At 31.8% G+C, this 6,629-nt stretch overlaps 1 long non-coding RNA gene across 1 annotated transcript; it reads left to right on the top strand.

The window, feature by feature from the left end:
* The first annotated feature begins 4,815 nt into the window (after window positions 1-4,815).
* LOC128558775 (uncharacterized) lies at window positions 4,816-5,743 on the top strand. Its single transcript, XR_008371914.1, has 2 exons — window positions 4,816-5,175; window positions 5,534-5,743. It is a non-coding gene; the product is annotated as an uncharacterized LOC128558775 (long non-coding RNA).
* Window positions 5,744-6,629: the final 886 nt, after the last annotated feature.

Genomic DNA, 6,629 nt, shown 5'->3' with positions numbered 1-6,629 from the left:
TAACTTTCTTTGAGCAATACCACAGGTTGATAAGATACCGTCTACTTTTAATAAACTCGTTTCAACTGATATAGCTCATCTATTCTTCCAACACGACAAAACACCAAAATTTTAAAAGACAAACCAGGGATTTGTCAGACAACTTTGGAGCCTAGTAGTTTAACGCGCGTCCAACAGTTTTTTAAATAAATAGCTTAACATAAACACACAAAGAAAATATATTAGTTTATTAGTTATCGATGAAGTTAGATAAATATAATTTTAACGTTGTCCGTCCGCATACCCACCAAATCATACGTTTGTTCGTCTTTCTATCAAAGCATTGGCGTTGTACTGTTTAGCCTAATTAGTCTGGTGGTTTTAGCCCCTGAAAAAAGTTTATGAGGGCCGGAATGTTAATGCTTGGAGACAAAGACTTTATTAAAGCTTGAACATCCCTGGTTCATCTGGGTGCTGTCTCCAAAAAATATATGACCATTATATGCAAATTATAGAGGTCAAAACGTCATGCGTTAAAACTGATATTTTCACATAATTTTCGGCACTGATGCAATGATTCATGAATAATTTCACATTATACAGGATTTGATTTACAATTATAGGTTTAAATAAACTATACACTTTTATTCAATTGATAAATTATGACTCGCACTCGAAAACGCATTGTATGCTTATATAAAGGTTAAAGATCGTAGGATATATATACAGAACAAAATAGCTAACCGCATTTGCTAATTTTCCAATATCTTTGCAAATTCTGTAAATACAATTTTGAAATTTAGCATACTTTTAGAACAAAGTGTTGTTAATAACATAATAAAATTTCAAAAATATTAAGTGATGCCAACATAAAATTTTATAAAATTTACTAACTCATTCAACTTGTAAAAAAGTCACAAAAACATAAAAGCTGCGTTTTAGTAAACAAGTGAATACCATTTGTAAGAATAAGAACTGATCATAACAAATATGTTTTCGTTTTTAGTATGTACATGCACATTGTTAACATTTTTGTTTACTTTTTGTGACCTGTCAAAAATTAGTTGAACTCGTAAAATGAATGAATATTATATATGAAGACGTGTTTTGGTTTTGTTGAAAGTTCGGCATTTTATAAATAACATATTTTTTCTGAGTGTACACTACATACAAGAAGTATTTTATGCTATTTTTTGAAAACAAATATATGTGGGGGGAGGGGGGGGGGGGGGCTGGGGGGGCACTTAGCTATTTTGTTCAGTATATATTAGTTATATACAATTTTAGAAAAGCTTTTTTTTACAGCTTAAAAACGTCCCAGTAAATCTTTATGTAATATTTACATACATATTATTATGAAATACTGGTGAAGTTCACATTCTGGCAGGACATGTTGTAAAGTTTTGAATGTTTCATTTCGTTGCTTTATAAGGAAAAAGTAGCGCTATTGCAATCGGCCCAGCGTCGGAGTCGGCGTCGCCGTTGGTTAAAGTTTTTGATTAAGTCAAATATCTTAATTGCTATCAAAGCTATTGACTTGAAACTTACAATATTATTTACTATCAAAGTCTACACCAGGAGAAACAATCCCCATAACTCTGATTTGAAGTTTGATGGAGTTATGCCCCTTTTTGACTAAGACTTTTGATTAAAGTTTTTGATAAAGTCAAATATCTTAGTTACTATCAAAGCTATTGAATTGAAACTTTAAATAGTTATTTACTATCAAAGTCTACACCAGGAGAGATAAACTCCTAAACTCTGGTTTGAATTTGTACAGAGTTATGCCCCTTGTTAAGTTAGATTTGTTTTGGTTAAAGTTTTCTAAAGTTTTTACTGGCAAAGCTCTTTAATTCGGGGTGAGACTACTTAACCAAATATTTCTGATTTCTGGTTAAGATAATTTCCTTTATCTAACTAATGCAATCAGTTTGATCATACAGATGCTTCTCAGTTTAAATGTCACAAATATATGTCAAAGGTCGCAGTAAGTGCTATGAAATACAAATAAACATGACCATATTGCCTACTGAAAAGATACATAACCTTGCATATAAAAGGGTATTATTTATCAACAGTAACTACAACAATGCTTACTTTTATTGATAAACCATTCAGTCACGTTAATATTTGAAAGAAAAGAAAAAAAATGCCAATAAATTCTTTTCTCTTTTCAGAAGGGTAAGACATATTATTTCGTTCTATGATTAAAAATCGTCATGTATCCGAATAAGGCGTTAACACAAATAAACGCATACTCTTTAGAAAGATTCAGGATATAGGCTTCTTTAGTTATGTAAGCTATATAAACTTGAATACCTTTACCCCGCATAATAGAAACGATTTCAATGTACAATTTGTTGTCTAACCTTCAATTGTATTTAACGGAAGATATTTTTAAAGAGGCACGTACCAAAACGTTCACTGTCAAGAGCTTTGTTGCCTTAATATAACAAAAAAGGTATACACTGGTACAGACAGTTTCCTGCACATTGTACCTCCTCTCATTATATGAAATCAAATGTCAACTTGATACCTTGAATAATTTTTCACTTATGTTCAAGGCAAGCATAATTTAATATGATAAAGGAATGTGGTTTGTTGGTGTACAATTCCTTAAATTGTTCTCTTAAGAAACAATCCCTTAAACCATTTCTTGGAAAATCTTTTAAAATGTATTAAAAGGGGGTAATTTAAAAGTGACAAACTATGGACCTATAAGAGTTATGTTTTCTTTTCCAGTAAATGTATCTATCCCTGTATGCAGTTTATACACACTTCTTTTCCCATTTGTAATGTTCAGGACAAATAAATTTGATAAAGGGAGATAATTGGAAAAAGTAAGCACGATGGCAACACTTCCTCTCAACGTACCTTTTCATAATGTGAAAAAGTTCCACAAAATCCCTTAGATAATTTTGGAGTTTTCATGTGGAAATTTTAAGGCAGGATGTGATGGTATAATTAATTATAATTAATTATTTATCCCCAAAACCAAGTAATTAATTGTAATTCAATTGAGAAGATTGCCAAAATAATTGTAATTAATTATTCATTATATAAAATAATTAGGCATAACCTTGATTCTATCCTGTTCTGTTCTGTTTTATTCTGTTATGTTCAGTTCTGTCCTGTTTCTTTCTATTTTGTTCTGTGGTGTTATGTTGTATGTAAAGGATAACGCTATATTTCTCGCCGCTCTACATGTTCTTTTTTCCACAGAGGTACAAGTGCGAAACGTAAATTTCACAATTTTGCGAAACATTCGTACGATTTTTGTGAAAAATTTGCACGAATTCTTCAAACGTGTGAAGATTTCGTTTCTGTAAAATTTACGATTCAACAGAGCACAATCTATGTTACCTCACATGGATTAGGAATTTACATTCTGTAAGTGGTCAGCTTGAGTAGTGTTACCACCAGCTGCACTACTTTTTCATTGATAATTCCTCAATGTGGTATTCATGAGAGGAATATCGAAGTTGTTTTGTGTACATTTATATGTATTTTGTTGTTTGTTGATTTCTCGCGAAAATATGATGATATTTGCGTTACCCAACACGAAATTGCGAGGCTCATAAACGTTTCCGTAGAAAATAGAGGAAACTTGCGATAATGCTAGATAACATTAAGAAAATGTACATGAACCATAAATTTCTCTTAAAATTTTAATAATTTTGTCTCTTTTTCGTACTTTTTAATAGACGTCCGGACCGGTCGAAAGCTTCATAACGTCTTAAGAAAAATTTAAGAAACTTGTCAATTTGATGAAGTGCAAATCACATGTATCATAACCGTTTTAACAGTACTGTCTCTCTTTTAGTTAGCTGTCCAGTTTTTGAAAAAAAGTGTTCTATCATAGAAGAGTGTAAAGAAACGTTACATGATAATAAAAGATAGCTATTAGAGGAAGCGAAAAGTGCAAGAAACAAAACTCTGTATTCAAGATCTATCAAATTGTCTACTCTTTCTGTACTTAAAGAAACTATGACAAAAACGTCTGCCAAATAAAATAACGAATAACTTTGGTGTATTATATCTACCTTGTTATAAAATAATATCAAAGGTTGGCACAAAAGTCACTTCATTTTAACGAAGCTTTTAGGCTGGAAGTATACTTAGGCAAAAGAATAATCTATAATGTGTGCTGCAACCTGATAGAAAAGCGACTAGTCGTTTTACCAACATTGTGGAAAAATTCTCAAAATGCATTTACACAACAGAATATTTTGGATCATTTTCCCCGAAATCAAATAGGTATTGAAAGTCTAGACGATGTTTAATAGAAAAAAGAACCTTTTAAAATTTGAACGACATCTACATTGAGTGTTTTATGGCGTTTTAAATTGTACAGTAATTATAGTGACTTTTTATTTGATTTGGTAAAATGCGTTTAATGACTGACGTGTGTACACATAATACATTTATGACATCCCTTGAGGACTTGTTAACACAAACCATCGTAGCACTTGACTAAAGTGAAACATATAAATATATTAAATGTAATTCTTGTAGAGGGAAAACAACGGAGAAGGAAGGTTTAATGTTTCGTCAATACATTTTTCTTACAACATCTCAACATTTCCTAAAATGTACTCAAAACTGATTATTATAAAAAAAAACACTTGTAACACCGTATCTATAGAAATGAAAATAGTAATTTTCCTCAAACTATTTATGTACCAATATCTTGTCTTTAAAAGTTTGCCATAACCATAAAGACAATCGTGATATTGAAGACAGTAAAGTTATGATTTTTAATATAACGTTTTCATTTCGTTTAACTTAGAGATAACAAAAGTTGAAACAGATCTCAGACTGTTACTTGAACGTGTATTACTTCTGACAATTAAATGACATCTGTTATCACTTTTATATATATTTTAAAGAAACTGAGAAACATCGTAGAAAAAGATCATGGACTTAATGTGTATGGGTACTTTACTATAAACTTTTGGCATTTATTTATCTGGAGGTGCGACTTTGCGAATGTTGTGGTTTAAAGAGTGTATGTTGTCCATGTCTTGATAAATGTAAAGAATATCGTTACAATATAATCAAACATTAGCGTCAACTTTCAATTAGTTTAAATCATGTCTTTCCTTTTTGCAGGTAAACCCGTGTTATTGATGTGCTTAATGGTGCCGTTTGTCCTCTCTCTGTCGCATGGCTCCGAGTACAGACCGAGCTTAAACGGTACGATGATACTAACTTCTTTACAGATAAAAATGTTTGTTTTATCTTTGACTTTCCATTACAATGCTCTTTTTGCAAGACCTAACGTAAAAAGTCCTGATATGTAGTCATTTTTTTTTCGAAATCAATAAACTGGATCGTTAAGAAAGTGGTTTCAGATCTACCGTTTTTCATACTTAGTAGTTTCAACGCAAAAAGTCTTTTCTTAGGTGGCCGACCCAGGCGCTCGTTTCTAGTATTCCAAAGTTTTGTTCAATAGCGACAGTCATCTTGAAAGATGTATTATTTGTCATCATTCTTTAAACTGTATTATGAAATAGTAGCTGTTAGTAAACTATATATGCATACCTTCTGGCAGATGTGAAACGCCATCTGGATGGGAGAGGGCTTGGTGGCCAGATAGGAACAACAACACAGCAGCCAGCGGGGTCACACAACGACCTTCTTCATGATCTACTTCTTTTCTGGAAAGGAAAGTAACAACGGTATACTGAAATGCTTATAAATTTGCTGCACAGAAGTCTCGTAATGTTTTGTAAAAAATGTTGATAAACAAATGTAAACAGTTCTTATAGTTTGTATTTTTATTTATACGAGTTTATCTGATTTATTTCCTTCCAATACGCCAAACTTAGCGTGTTAACGTGATTTCAATGTTCTACATAAAAATGTAAACTTCACCGTAGAACTTGCTATGGTCTATACGTCAAGCTAAACGTAATTCAATCACAATATACCGCATTTCTACCTTTATTGATTCAATGAATTTTAATAGTCGATAAAAGTTAATCTTACTACTAATCTACTTTAAATGTCTAACAAAAACTAACAAAATTATTTTCTTTGAGCGAAGCGAGAAATGCTTTTGGATGTTCTTGCTGGAACTGAATCCAGTTAATGATAAATACAGGTCTGATTGGGAAAGTGTAGAACATGAAAAAGAATTGAACATTATAGCTAGGATATCATTGAACTTTAATAGATAATTGTTCTCTTTGAAAATAAAATTTGATTAGCTGTTTGTAGTGTGTGGAAAACAATTTAATTCTAGTATTCGTGGAAATCTTTTGTTTGATAAATATAATAAAACAATGTAATGCAAATCCATATGTAAACACCAGTCTCTTCTAACAGGAAACGTATCCGTGCCATAATTTGCTATATTTCACATGATGTGGCCCACAAATGCATGTGTACATTTTTAAAAAAGGTGTCATTGAAAAGAGCATAGGATAAGCTAAACGGAGATACCTTTGGCCGTATATAGATGATTGTAATTTTTCAAATGATGGAGGAATTTTTCTCAGTTGAAACCGTCATGCAGCCCTAACTACTTGGCCGATTTGGTGGCAAATGCCCTCAATGTTTAGTTAAGAGTCTTAATACAGGAGCGTTGTTTTCATTGCAACAGAACAACAAACACTTGTCTTGCAGTGCACCGATATCACTAAGGC

The sequence above is a fragment of the Mercenaria mercenaria genome, chromosome 7 (genome assembly GCF_021730395.1).
Source record: "Mercenaria mercenaria strain notata chromosome 7, MADL_Memer_1, whole genome shotgun sequence".
Taxonomy (NCBI): Eukaryota; Metazoa; Mollusca; class Bivalvia; order Venerida; family Veneridae; genus Mercenaria; species Mercenaria mercenaria.
This window is presented reverse-complemented; position numbering and strand designations above follow the sequence as displayed.